At 40.9% G+C, this 15177-nt stretch overlaps 1 protein-coding gene and 1 pseudogene across 17 annotated transcripts in view; one reads left to right on the top strand and one right to left on the bottom strand.

Annotated features, from left to right (window-relative positions):
• Window positions 1-479: 479 nt before the first annotated feature.
• Window positions 480-1898, bottom strand: LOC309800014 (large ribosomal subunit protein uL30-like; annotated as a pseudogene). Its single transcript has one exon. The product of its transcript is annotated as a large ribosomal subunit protein uL30-like (transcript).
• Window positions 1899-12398: 10500 nt separating this feature from the next.
• The window catches only part of PUM1 (pumilio RNA binding family member 1), a 131362-nt gene continuing 128583 nt past the window's right edge, over window positions 12399-15177 (top strand). For 10 of the 16 annotated variants that reach the window (XM_082616132.1, XM_082616131.1, XM_082616130.1 and 7 more), the window contains exon 1: window positions 12399-12506. The gene's annotated coding sequence lies outside the window, so the exon portion shown is untranslated. The remainder of the gene's footprint in view (window positions 12507-15177) is intronic. The other 6 variants (XM_082616134.1, XM_082616133.1, XM_082616139.1 and 3 more) reach the window with 1 other exon arrangement.

The raw sequence follows: 15177 nt of genomic DNA, 5'->3' as shown, positions 1-15177 counted from the left end.
CAATGAGGTAAAAGTTATCAAGAAATAATATGCTGGGACTTCCCTTGTGGCGCAGTGGTTAAGAATCTGCCCGCCAATGCAGGGGACATGGGTTCGAGCCCTGGTCCGGGAGGATCCCACATGCCATGGAGCAACTAAGCCCGTGAGCCACAACTACTGAGCCTGTGCTCTAGAGCCCGCGAGCCACAACTACTGTAGCCCGCGCACCTAGAGCCCATCCTCTGCAACAAGAGAAGCCACTGCAGTGAGAAGCCCGCGCACCGCAAGGAAGAGTAGCCCCCACTGGCTGCAACTAGAGAAAGCCCACGCACAGCAACAAAGACTCACCGGAGCCAAAAATAAATAAATAAATTCACTTAAAAAAAAAAGAAAGATAATATGCTACCTGTTCTTATTAATTTGGTTTAGTTGAAACTTCTTTTTGAAAAATTACAGCAAGGGTGATACACAATTAAAAACCATTTAAAGGGCTTCCCTGGTGGCGCAGTGGTTGAGAGTCCGCCTGCCGATGCAGGGGATGTGGGTTCATGCCCCGGTCCGGGAAGATCCCACATGCCGCGGAGCGGCTGGGCCCGTGAGCCATGGCCGCTGAGCCTGCGCGTCCGGAGCCTGTGCTCCTCAACGGGAGAGGCCACAACAGCGAGAGGCCCACGTACTGCAAAAAAAAAACAAAAACAAAAAAAAACCACAACACTATTGTTAGAAGTTATTAGAAGATAATAAAAGTTAAATTAAAAAATTAAAGTTAAATAAAAGTTAAAACAAATATATTTAGAAATTTAAAAAGAAACAGATAAATCATGAGTCAAAGAAGAAATCACATTGGAAATAGAAAAATACATAGAACTAAGTTATTATAAAGATATTACATTTAACATTTGTAAGATGCAGAGAAAATAGAGTCTCAAGGGAAATGTATGGCTTTAAATGTTTGTATCAGAAAATAATAAAAGATAAAATTAATGAACTAAATGTAAAAGAAAAAAATTGAAAGAATAAACCTAGAAACATAGACATAAGGATGTAATAACCAAAATAATTAATGGTAGAAATCAATGAAAAAGACCCAAAGTAAAAAAATTGTTTGCAGTTGTTTGCTTTTCAATTTGAAATCAGTCACTTTTTATTAACTGACTGGATTATAAAAATAATCATGGTATAGACACCTTAGTTCATCCTTCTAATAAGCCTGTTCATCTCGTCTTCTCTGTTGCCAGCAACTCCACCTTCCAAAATGGGTGGTCTTTTTCTTCATTCTGCCTGTCAGAGAAGATAATTTGAAGGGCTGGAGGAAGTTGTTTGCTTCTTTGAAGTGTTTTCCAACCGTATAAATCTCATGAATCAGATCCTCCATTCAGATGATTCCAAATATACCAAGACATCAAGCAATCAATGTGTTAATATGTCAGGGCAATTCACTTCTTGTTGGTTTTGCCATAACTCACATTTGTAGATCAATTCATTTACTGACTTCAGATTCTGGTACCCCCAGGCAATACATGGTTCCACAATCCTCACAGTGTTAACTGAAGCCTTGTTGAGCTCAAAGAAGGTGCTATTGAAGATCCTGCGAAGGCAAAGATCCTAAAACTCCTTGCAGACCTTTGAGCTCATACCACTGATACTGATGACAAATGCCAATTTGGGTTTCTCAGGTAGATAGAAGTTGCCAGCTTTTCCTGTCATCCTAGCCATTCAAATCTCAGTCTGTACATCTGCCTATATTCCTCATGATAGTACTTAGCTTTTTTGTAAGGTAAGCTTCCTCCTTGCATTTCAAAGCATTTTTTGGGCAAACTTCTTTTTTAGATGCTTGATCAGCAGCTCTGTGAAATTCCTTCACTCTTAAGGGCTTCTGACACAGCAGGAAGCTTTTTCTCCTTTTCTGCACCCTCCATGGTTCCAGATGGAAAAGAGGAAGAAAAAATGTTTTTCTTTTTAAAAAACTAACAGAGTAAACACATCTCTTGTGAGATTTAATGAGAATAGAAAGAAAAGCACAAATAAATAATATTATAAATAATAAAGGGGCTATAACTACAGAGAAAACTTAGATTTAAAAGATATTAAGAGAAAACTGTTGTAAACTTATGCCAATAAATTTCCAAATTTATATGAAATGAACAACTTCCTGGCAAATATAACAATTAAAATTGACTTAAGAAAAACCCAAATGGCAAGTAATCTTGTAATGATTAAAATTATACTCTTGAGAATTTATCCCAGAGAAATGAAAATTATGTTCACAAAACAAAACATCTGTACACAACTGTTTATAGCAGTTTTGCTTGTAATAGCCAAAAACTGGAAACAAGCAAAATGTCCTTCAATGGTTGAATTCAATGGTTCAGCAATACCACTGAATACTAGTTAATTCAGCAATGAAAAAGAGCAGTGATACATGCAACAACATGGATAGAACCGAAGGGAATTATGCTGAGTGAAAAAAGCCAACCTTGAATGGTTACATACTGTATGATTCTACTAATATAATATATATATTTTTTAAATTCTTCATTAAATCTATTTATTTATTTTTGGCTGCATGGGGTCTTAGTTGCGGCACGCAGGCTTCTCTCTAGTTCTGGCGTGTGGGTTTTCTCTTCTCTAGTTGTGGTGTGCTGGCTCCAGGGTGTGTGGGCTCTGTAGTTGTGGCGTGCAGGCTCTCAAGTTGAGGTGCACAAGCTCAGTAGTTGCGGTGGGTGGCCTTAGTTGCCCTGTGGTGTAGGGATTTTAGTTCCCTGACCAGGGATCAAAACAGTGTCCCCTGAATTGTAAGGAGGATTCTTTAACACTGGACCACCAGGAAAGTCCCAATATAACATTCTTGAAATAACAAAATTACAGAGATGAAGAACAGATTAGTGGTAGCCAGCAGTTAGAAAAGGGGTGGAGGTAGGAGTGGTTATAGCTGTAAAGGGGGAGTAGAAGGATCTTTGTGGTGATGAATACTTTTGTACCTTTATTGTGGTGGTGGTTACACCAGTTCACACATGTGATAATATTGTATAAAAGTGTACACCAACGGGGCTTCCCTGGTGGTGCAGTGGATGAGAGTCCGCCTGCCGATGCAGGGGACACGGGTTCCTGTCCCGGTCCGGGAAGATCCCACATGCCACGGAGCGGCTGGGCCCATGTGCCATGGCCACTGAGCCTGCGCGTCCGGAGCCTGTGCTCGGCAACGGGAGAGGCCACAACAGTGAGAGGCCCGCATACCGCAAAAAAAAAAAAAAAAAAAAAAAAAAGTGTACACCCATACACCCAGAAATGAGTGCATGTAAAACTGGTAAAATCTGAATAAGCCATGTGGGTTGCTCCAAGGCCAGTCTTCTGGTTTTGATATTGTACTATAGTTATGCAAGATGTTACCATTAGGGAAAACTGGGTGTGAAGGGTAAAGAGGATCTTCCAGTACATTTTTTTGCAACTTCCTGTGAATCTATCATTATTTCATAATGAAAGGTTTTTAAACATTGGAGCAGTAAACAACTTCCAACAAAGGAAACACCAGGCCCTGATGGCTTTACAGGCAAATTCTGTCAACTTTCAAGCCACAGATTATTCTTATACACAGATCATCTTATACAACCTCTTCCAGAGCACAGAAAAAGAGGGAATACCCACCTCCTGCCAACTTGATGAGGCCAATATAACCTGATACCAAATTCAGATAAAGTTAAAACAGGGAAAAGATATTACAAATACATTTTACTTGTGAATATAGGTGCAAAGATCCTAAACAAAATATTAGTGAATAATATCCGATAATGAATAAAAGAAACAAATACAATGACCAGGTTGGGGTCATCACAGGAATAATATATATACATGTTAGAATATCTATAGATGTCATTTACTGTAATAACAGATTAAGGAGGAAAAAGAAACCCATATGAACATTTTAATAAATGCAGGAAAACGTATTTGACAAAATTGAACATAAATTAGAAATAGAATGGTAACCCAAAGAAAGCACCTATAAAAAACATACAATAAATGTCATCATAAATGTGGAAGCTTTAAAAACATTCCCTTTAAAATTATAAACCTGATACGCATGCCAACTATTGCTATTTCTACTCAACAATGTGATGGAGGCCCTAGCCAGTGCAATAAGAAAATAGTAAGAGATTCATGGCATAACTATTGTAAAGGAAGAGATAAAATTGTCATTATACTCATATGACATGATTATTTTCATTAAAAAACACAATAGGGCCTCCCTGGTGGCGCAGTGGTTGAGAGTCCGCCTGCCGATGCAGGGGATACGGGTTCGTGCCCCGGTCTGGGAGGATCCCATATGCCGCGGAGCGGCTGGGCCCATGAGCCATGGCCGCTGGGCCTGCGCGTCCGGGGCCTGTGCTCCGCAACGGGAGAGGCCACAACAGTGAGAGGCCCGCATACCGCAAAAAGAAAAAAAAAAAAAAAAAAAAAAAAAAACACAATAATCTCTAGACAATTTACTAGAGTAATAGAAGAATATTGCAAGGTAATTGATTATAAGGTCTGTATACAAAATTGCCAGTTGCTCTTCTATAGACCAGTAACTTCATATGATGTAATTATAAAAAGAAAACATTAAAATAGCAACAGAGCTATGACACAGGAGTAAATCTAATAAGGTATAAGATCTTTAGATACAAAATTATCTAAAGGTATAAGAAAAAGTTATAGGTACTCTCCAGTTGGCGCAGTGGTTAAGAATCAGCCTGCCAATGCAGGGGACACGGGTTTAGGCCCTGGTCCAGAAAGATCCCACATGCCGCAGAGCAACTAGGCCTGTGCGCCACAGCTGCTGAGCCTGTGCTCTAGAGCCCGTGAGCCACAACTCCAGAGCCCCCGTGCCACAACTACTGAAGCCTGCGTGCCTAGAGCCTGTGCTCCACAGCACGGGAAGCCACCTCAGTGAGAAGACCGTGCACCGCAACAAAGACCCAACAAAGCCAAAAATAAATAAATAAAATAAATTAAAAAAAAATTTTTTAAAAATGCAATACATTAAAAAAAAGAATCAGCCTGCCAATGCAGGGGACATGGGTTCGAGCCCTGGTTGGGGAAGATCCCACATGCCACAGAGCAACTAAGCCCGTGCTCCACAACTACTGAGCCTGCGCTCTAGAGCCTGTGAGCCACAACTATTGAGCCTGAGTGCCATAACTATTGAAGCCCGTACGCCTAGAGCCCATGCTCCACAACAAGAGAAGCCACTGCAATGAGAAGCCCCACGCACCACAACGTAGAGTAGCCCCTGCTTGCCACAACTAGAGAAAGCCCGTGTGCAGCAAAGAAGACCCAACACAGCCAAAAACAAATAAATAAAATAAATAAATTTTAAAAATAAATAAATAAAATTGTCAATATATACTTCCTTCCAATACTGTTTTTGTTCTGTCCCACACATTTTGACACATAGTGTTTTCCTTATTATTTGTTTCTAAGTAATTTCCTTTGTATTTTTAAAAAAACACAGTGGTTACTTAAAAATGTAATCTTACAGTGTCCAACTTATAGGATTTATAGTTTTCAATAATAAAAAAATTTTAACTTTCACATCTTATGGTTGGAGAACATGGTCTGTATGATATTGATTTTTTGGAATTTGTTGTGGCTTCCTTTATAGTATTATGCATGTTCTATTTTTAAACATTTACTATGTATGTTTAAAAAGTATGATTTTCTGTTGGTTGAGAATAGAATTCTACATATAGCCAGTAAGTTGAGCTTTTTGTGCTGTTCAGATTTTTTTTTTTTTTTAGGTCACTTGGTGCTTGGCTTGTGGGATCTTAGTTCCCTGACAAGGGATGGAATCCCAGGCCCCCTGCAATGGAAGCGCAGAGTCCTAACCTCTGGACCACCAGGGAATTCCCAAATCTTTCAATATTTATTGGAATTACTCTTAAGACTTTTTTCCTGCTGTATTATTTTGTATTTCCTATTTCCTGTGTAGTAAATAGGAATATATATAAATATATATATATATATATATATATATATATATTTGTACTTTGCATGATGAGGTGTTCTTCTGCTAGTTTGAAAGTTATAAATGCTATTTTATTTTTTGGGAATTGCCTTAACTTTAAAACTCATACTCATGTTTATATAATTCCTATCAGTTTCTAAAATCTATCTATACTGACATCTCCTAACAAGCCAGTGCTTTAAAATCTTTTTCATATGCCATCAGATTCCTCTGTGAGGTCAGTTATGGACATATTGTCTAGAACTTTAGTTCTGGGATTTTATTAATAAACTTTCTAATTCTTTTTCTTTGGCATTAGCTTTTCTTTTTCTCTCTTTCTTCCTTCCTTTCATTTTTTGGGTCAAAACTATACTTTGCTTCCTCCATTTCTCGCATGTATTGAATTTGCTTCAGTTTTGTTTTCATTGAGGCTTTCCCACTTCCCTGATTTGACCCCATGTCTCTGAAGGATGGGTGAAAAGACAGTCACCATCCTCTCAAGCCTCACCTACATACCAGTTTTAATTTTCCTCAGGTTTTTCTTATTTACAATTCATAGTGCTTCTTGACTCTGTGGCTTTATTTTTTTCATTAGTTTTGGTAAATTAGCCCTTTCATGTCAAGTATTTCTTCTGCCCCACTCTTTCCTTCCTGTCCTTTCAGTTTTCCAGTGTCCTGTATGTTAAACAGTCTCATTCTCTCCTCTGTAACTCTATCCTTTCTCTCTTTCCTAGCCTTTGCCTCTTTATGTTTCATTCTGGATATTTTCTTCCCACCTCTAAATTTACTAATTCTCTCTTCAGCAGTGTTTAATCTGCTGTTAATCCCAATCCATTGGGTTGTTAATTTCTATTATATTTTTCTGTCATAGAATTGGCTTTTGTCTGTACTTTCCAGTTTTCTGTCAGAATTATCCATCTTCCATTATCTTCTTGAACACAACAAACAATTTGATGCTTTTCAATTGTCTTTCGTTGCTGCTATTTTTTGTTCATGTTATCTTGTCTCCTAGTATGCATGATTATTTTTGTTTGTTCACTGAATATTATATTTGCATAAGTGTTCATAGAAATAATTTGAGGCCTAGATAATGATATCTTTAGAGAGGATTCACTTTGTTTCCTTTTCTTTTTTTCCTTTAAAGACTTTTTTAATGTGGACCACTTTTTTCTTTTTAAGTCTTTATTGAACTTGTTACAATATTGCTTCTGTTTTATGTTTTGGTATTTTGGCTACGAGGCATGTGGGATCTTAGCTCCCTGACCAGGGATTGAATCTGCACCCCCTGCATTGAAAGCGGAAGTCTTAATCACTGGACCGCCAGGGAAGTACCTCACTGTTTTCTGCCAGGGACTTGGGCCCTGGCACTCTGGGATCACTTTAAGACAATTTCAGTGTTTGAGATGTTTTGAAGTTGAGTTTCAATCTTTGTAAGAGCTTGTCTACTCTATTCACCTTTGCTTTTAGGGTACAGTCTGTTGGGATCCCAATCCAAAGTGAGAGTTGTTTACTAGGTGCTTTCTCTCTTAGCAGGTTCTGGACTCCAATCTCTGTTCTGCTAAGTACCCAAGGCTGTTGTAAGCATCATTCTGTCTCTTAGCTACCTCTCAGGAAAACTACATCTCAAGAAATGCCCCACCTGGAAAAGTAGTCCTATTTATGGGGCTTACATTCCTCAATCTCTCTCCTTTCCCAGATCCTGGCTCAGTAATTCTTCACTAACTTGTTAACTTTCCAATGATTTCAAGACGAGATTTTCAGATTTTTCCAGTTTTCTAGTTTTCCTCAGTGGGAGAGTTGATCGGAATTACTTAGTCACCAATGCTGGAAGCCCAAACCCTCCTTCCCTCCTCGGTTCCTATGGGAAAAACACTCTAATAACCAAGATTTGCTAAAAAACAGAATGACAATGGAAATGTTAACAGTGTAACAATTATCCAAGTACCAAAACAAAGAGTGGAAGTGCAACCCAAGGGAGAGTCTACAAATATACAAAAACACAAAGTGTAACACAGTTGAAAAAGCAAAGCAAATCAACACTGATAACAAAGTATCTTTCCAGAAAATTGGGAGTGTCCCAACTTTGCTTGAGAATGCTTTATATTCAGTTTACAAATACAATATTGTAGTAACATTTACCACCCAATAGCAGTTGGCTGTAAGAGAGTGAAAGTCTGTGGAACTGAACAGCATTTGTCCACTCCAGGATTTGTTCTCAGCTGTCAGCATGGCCAGTTTGCTGACTCACAGGTGAGCCTCAGACCATACGTGGAGAACCACTTCCACACGAAGGAAGAGGTAACATTTGAAATTCTTGAACAAAGGCATTCTTGAATGGCCTTCATTAAATGTTTCTGTCTGAGATCTCTTTGTCTGATTAGGTTACAATGGAATGGATTACTGATTAGATTAGAACACCCTTCCCAAATCCACCCTAATTCTCATCCCAGGCCAGTTTGATTAGATTCTTGGTTTTTGAAAACTCCCAAAGATTGATTACATTATCTGTTATGCATGGGTTTAATCAGTTAATTGTGGAGATTTTCAAGACTTAGGGATGATTTCGACAGCCTCCTGAACAGACAACTCTCAGCAAATAGCCTTAGATAACACGCTTGGATAAATACTAATCTGGTTCCATAACCTCCCAAGTCTCAGTTTTCTCATTTTTATTTTTAAAAAATTAATATTTGTTTATTTTTATTTTGGCTGCACCGAGTCTTAGCTGTGGCATTCGGGTTCTTTCATTGTGGCATTCGGGATCATTAGTTGTGACATGCAGAATCCTTTCAGCTGGGACATGTGAACTCTGAGTTGCGGCATGCATGTGGGATCTAGTTCCCTGACCAGGGATCGAACCCAAGCCCCCTGCATTGGGAGCGCAAAGGCTTAGCCTGGGAAGTTCCAGTTTTCTCATTTTTAAATGGGAATAATAATGTTGCTCATGTCATAGGTATTTGGGGAGTTTTAAAAGAAATAATGTATGTAAAAGTCTTACAGTGCATGGCACACAGGTAAGCATTTGATAATAGGATGTCTCATGAGTTTGTTGCAGGTGATGTTCTGATAGAGTTATTTTTGGGGCCTGGCGGGGGCCTAAGGTTTGGGCCTCTCACTGCTGTGGTCTCTCCCGTTGCAGAGCACAGGCTCTGGATGCGCAGGCTCAGCGGCCATGGCTCACGGGCCCAGCCGCTCCGCGGCACGCGGGATCCTTCCGGACCGGGGCACGAACCCGTGTCCCCTGCATCGGCAGGTGGATTCTCAACCACTGCGCCACCAGGTAAGCCCGGGCCTAAGGTTTTTTGAGAGCAATTCCTTAAGGGAAAGCAGGGATGGCTTGCTGGTATTCTGTTGGGCTTTGGTTGGAGGAGAGGCCTGGATGGGGTGTGGTACCCCATGACTGTGGCTAAACCGATAATGGAATCTCTGAATAATGAAAGCTAAAGCTTAAAATTGAGCTAATCATGGATCTCAGAATGACATCATGGAGCACAGAGCCTGGTAAAGTCCTGGAAATTTTGTAATTTTCTCATGTCTGCTAAGTTTCCTCCTCTTATATGTTTTTCTAATATGGCTACTCAGCACATTCCACTGTCCTGGCCCCATGGGGCTAAATGCTTTATCTGCTTTATTTCATTTAGTGCTGTTATATTAACCTTATGTTCCGTGGGAGAAAACAGGAAGCTCAGAGAGGTAAGGAAGTAATTTCTGGTCTGGCTTAAGAGCTGGGATCTTTGAATACAACATATTACTTTTAGGACCATTGGATTTGAGAGTTATCACTCTAAATGGCTGTTGAATTCATTCATTTAACAAACACTTAATGAGCAATGACTGTGCCTTGCGCTAAGCTGCTCTCTGGGGATTCAGAAATAAATACAAGACTACAACTACAATAAAACAGCTACATTTATTGAGTGCCAATTCTCTGTTAGGCACTTTATATATGTTAGTTTATTTAACCGTTGTAACAGTCCTGTGAGTATGTACCCTTATTTTGCAAATGAGGATGCTGACACTCAGGAACTTGTCCAAGGTCACATAGCCTGGAAGTAGCAGATCTTTAACTTCCAAGTCTTATCTTCTTTTTCAGAAACAAAAATCTCACCCTTTTATCTTTTAAATAAAAAATAACATAAAAAGTAATATCTTCTCAAACAATATAAACAATATGAGTGCTGATTTTCTCACAAAACTTGCCAAAACATGGTGTTAATGATCATTTAAATTTTTGCCAGTGTATTTAATAGATGAAAATATATTTCAAAGTTGCATTTCTTTTTATTATTCACTTTTTCTCATTTTCATAGCTTTAGTGAGATATATTTCTTTTTAAAAATATTTATTTATTTATTTATTGGCTGAGTTGGGTCTTTGTTGCTGCATGCAGGCTTTCTCTAGTTGCAGCGAGAGGGGCTACTCTTCTTTGCATTGTGTGGGCTTCTCATTGCAGTGGCTTCTCTTGTTGCCACACACGGGCTCTAGGGTGTGCGGGCTTCAGTAGTTATGGCTCGCGGGCTCAGTAGTTGTGGGGCAGGGGCTTAGTTACTCCGCGGCATGTGGGATCTTCCGGGACCAGGGGTCGAACCTGTGTCCCCTGCATTGGCAGGTGGATTCTTAACCACCAGGAGAGTTCAGATATATTTCAATTAATATAAACTTCACCATTTAAGGTGCACACAGTTCAGTGGTTTTTAGCATATTGTCAGAGTTGTGCAACCATCATTATAATCTAATTTTATTTGTTTATTTGGCTGCACCGGGTCCTCGTTCCCGCGTGGGGGATTTTCAATGTGGCATGCGAACTCGTAGTTTCGGCATGTGGGATCTAGTTCCCTGACCAGAGATCCAAGCTAGGCCCCCTGCCTTGGGAGCGGGGAGTCTTAGCCACTGCACCATCAGGGAACTCCCCGTTATCTATTTTATATATAGCAGTGTGTATGTGTTAATCCCAAAACTCCTCATTTATCCCTTCCCCCCCTTCTGCTTTGGTAAACATAAGTTTGGTTTCTATGTCTGGATTGCTCTTTTTTAACTGATTAGAGAATTTCTGTATTTATCATGAAGATTAACCATTTGTCTACCACGAGTATTACAGTATTTTAAAGCTATTTTCTCGCTAATTCATTGATGGTGGCACTCTTATTATATAAATGTTTAATTTTCCTTCAATTTTTAAAGGGATTTATTGATTTTGATTCATTATAAACATTTCCCCTCTCAAATTAAAAAGCTTTCTCTCCCTATATTCTATTCTGGTCTTTTTTTTTTTTTTTTTTTTTTTGCGATACGCGGGGCCTTTCACTGCTGTGGTCACTCCCGTTGTGGTGCACAGGCTCCAGGTGCGCAGGCTCAGCGGCCATGGCTCACGGGCCCAGCCACTCCGCGGCATCTAGGATCTTCCCGGACCGGGGCACGAACCCCTGTCCCCTGCAACGGCAGGCAGACTCTCAACCACTGTGCCACCAGGGAAGCCCCTCTTCTGGGCTTTTATAGTGTTGTGGGTTGCTTATGTTTTCAATCCATCTTGGGTTTAGTTTTATATATAATAACTATATCTTATGAAATACTACTGATTTTGAAAAGTCACTTTCATCAAATGGCCATTTTCTATTTCTATTCATTTTCGGAACCGGACGGAATGACAACAGCTAACACTGAATGAGTGCTTACAAACAAGGTCAGCTTTGAATCTTTGATTTGGGTTTAACGTTCTGCTATCTCCATCTTGAAATTCATTAACAATTTTGAGCAAGGGGCCCTCACACTTTCATTTTGCGCTAGACTCCGCAAATTCTATAGTGGGCCTATTTACAAGTACCAGGCACTGTACTAAGCATTTCACATTATTAACTGGAATAATAAGCCATATTATCCACTTAATCCTCAGGGCAGAGTTAAGTAGCAATTCTCATTTTCCTTTTCATTTTACAAATGTGGCAATGGAAGCAGGAAGATTAAGTAAGTCCACAGAGCCAGAAAGTTGCAGCAAAGGGGTTTGAACCGAGCTCCTGTCCCGCCAGAGCCTTGGAATAAGCGTCCAATTATCCTGCAGGCCGTTACAGTTTGGAGGTGAAATAGGGAGGGCGCGGAGGCGGGTGGCGCCTCGGCTAAGGTCACTACCGTGACACCGCGTGCCCAGCTCCGTGCGGTACTGGGCCGGGAACCGGGCACCGCGGGCGTTCCAGTGCGGGCCCGCGGGACTCCGCCTGCTGCCCGCGGCGGCTCGCGAGGGGACGGCGCGCGCTCCCCTCGCGGGCGGCCACTCGCGCGCGCAGCGGTAGTGTTGCCTGCGAGTTTCCCAAGTTCACACAGGCCCTGGGTTGGCATGGCAACCAGGCAACCTGTTCCAGAGCCGCCTGCCTTCTCCGCACATGCTGCTGCTACCGCCAGGGCCGGGGCCCGAGCCTATCCCATGATGCACAGCGCCAGCCCAGTCCCCAGTGGGCCGCCATGTTGTCGGAGTGAAAGGTAAGGGGGAGCGAGAGCGCCGGAGAGAGAAGATCGGGGGGCTGAAATCCATCTTCATCCTACCGCTCCGCCCGTGAGTACCCGCACCCCGCCAACCCCAAACGCTGCTCCGGACCCCCAGCGAGCAGATTATCCCTTTGTATTGGTGTTTGAGAGCGGCTGGGGGGATGAGAAGGGCTTTGGAAAAGCCGCCGGGGCCCTGGCGGAGGCTTCTCACTCGCTGTTCCTCGTACATGTTTTGGAGTCAGCAGCAAGGCCCCTATTGTTATCAAAGGAGGGAGGGGGTGGGGAGCTGGGTCGAAGCGAGGAAAATGCCGGGGGTTTAGGCCCGGGCCCAGGGCATAGACGTGTCTCTACATTTCTGCTCGGCCCCGTTGGAGCCCCTGAAGATTGATGTTGCCATTCGGGTTGCTTTTTTGATGGGTTTGCGAAGCCCCGAGTCTTCTGTGTGGCCATGAAGTGTAATTCTGTGCTACTCTGGATTTCTTCGACTTCTTGAGCTTCCGTGGCAGCGCCGAAGCAGGAGGAACAATAAATCGCTTTAGAAGCAGCCGTGGCCCTCGTCTGCAGGCGAGACCCACCATGGGGGAACTTTGCGATCCTTAAATGTGGAGAAGTAGGCGATCAGGAAGTTTCAGATCTCTTTTAGGCTCCTGGGTACTTGTGGCCTTTTGTTTCTGTGAGAGCTTGTTTTTGGTGGGTTCTTCCTCTTTGAGCCTCCCTGTGTTGGTGCGTGTCTGTCTTAACTCTAAGAAGCGTTCATGCCTTCGTAGTAGGTAAACAGATACACAATACTAGATAGTTTTAGTCCTCATGGACGTCCTTGGTAAAGCTAGATCGGTTGTTAATACTTGTCGGTACCACTCCCACGTCAAGTGAGGAATACACTCCCGTACCCCCCCCAGCCACTATATTCCCCCCTCCCCCACATTATCAGGAAAGGTTTTATCCTCCCCGTAACTTGAAGGGTTGTTACTCTTCATTGTCCAATTAAGAGAACACTGTTCTTAGTTGTATCAATTCGTTCACTTCCTCCTCTGCCTGAGATTAAGAATGGGATTTTATGAGGCTTTTTTGGGATCCTCTTTTAAAGTCAGTTATTGCTGAAACCATAGGTTTGTGGTTTTAGCTTTTTGTTTGTTTATGAAAAAAAATCAAAACTCACCAAGACAGAGGTGGGTGGCTCCCGATGCAGTTTTAGTAAGCAAAATAAACATTTTGACCCGTTGCTAGTTTTAACTTTATAAAACACTCTTGGGGTACTGTTGATTCTTTATCTGGATTTTTGGGAAATACTGTATTCTGAACCGAGCATTTTGCCTTAGCCACAATTGGATTCATTTTGTTCAAGGCCACGGGTTTTTGAAGTTGTGTTTGAAGTTTAGTTTGGGCTTGAGATGAACTGCTTCAAAATAAATTTATGACCACAGAATTTTTTTTTCCCCAGTGTGGTAAAAATAAACACCTTTTAAACCACAAAGAATTTTAGTAAATAAAAGGTGAGCAGTGGAGATAGATTAGATCATGTTCCTTTGTTTGAAATAAAGCCTATTAATGATATTAAAACAAAACAAAACAAAAACAGCTCTGGTGTAAACAGTTTGAAAACTGTGGAAAACTAGAATCAGCGCTTATTTTTAGTTGCTTAAAAACTTATTTTTATAATGTACCATTTGTAAAAAGAAAAGTCACATTTCAAGTGCTAACACATAACTTTTTAGTGGGTTTGAGAGTTCTTTAAAAGGCATCAGCAATTTAAATGTTTTCTATTATTTAAGTGACTGATTTCTTAATTTTTATGTTGTAGTTGCCAAGATATTACAAAACTACCCAAGACACTTGTTAATTGCTTAGGTATTTGCTCACTTTCAAAATGTCCCTTCTGCCAGGTTTTCTCTTGTTTGAGAAACTGCCTTGCCTCATTAGGTAAAGCAGGAAGTCTCAGGGGATACAGATAGCTTTACAAAAGCCAATTGTTTCGTTTGAACATTTTTATAGGAACCCTCCCCCCGCCTCCCCCTCTCCCCCCCATGCCTTGATAGAATGAAGTTGTGGTCGGGTGTGTTTCAGTGGTGAATACCTTTTTCATTCGGAAGTTCTTTGTTAAATAAGTATTACGGCAAATCTTTTATTTCAGAAAAGGTTGCATTTGCTATTTTAGGAATCCTCTTAGGGACTGGAGCTCCATTGCTTTAACTGGTGGTAACTGAATTCCTGGGGCCTCAGCATGGTGATTTTGAATTTACCAAAAACTTTTATATCTATTATTTTGATTAAAAAAAAACTTGTGAGTCACAGAGAAAGAATTTCATTTTTTAGATGAGGAAACAGGTTCAGGGAGGTTGTCGTTTAGTGGTAAAACTTGAGTTTTAGGATCCCTGGTTAGCTCTACAACAAAGACGGTTTGATACTCCCTTGTGGAAGAAAATGGGACTGGCTACTATTGGTAATAAGAGGGCAGTGAGTTCTTTTGAAAATCAAACAGGAAGGCATTAGGCTGGTGAGGACTTTTGCTAGTACCAATGGTAAACACAGCTGTGACTTTCCGGTTTTGGTATTTAAGTATGAATATGATTCTGTTCATGAAAGCAGAAACCGAAGTCTAGAAAGCTGGACTACTCCAGTAAGGTTCTGATGGTTTGGAATTGTTAACTGAAACTAGGCATTTCCAAATTAGGCTTTGAACAAATTACAAATCTTACTCCTGTCTTCAGAACATGAATTAGTTGTGAGAAGCGAATGCT

The sequence above is a fragment of the Mesoplodon mirus genome (assembly GCF_964341445.2).
Source record: "Mesoplodon mirus genome assembly, chromosome: 3".
Taxonomy (NCBI): Eukaryota; Metazoa; Chordata; class Mammalia; order Artiodactyla; family Ziphiidae; genus Mesoplodon; species Mesoplodon mirus.
This window is presented reverse-complemented; position numbering and strand designations above follow the sequence as displayed.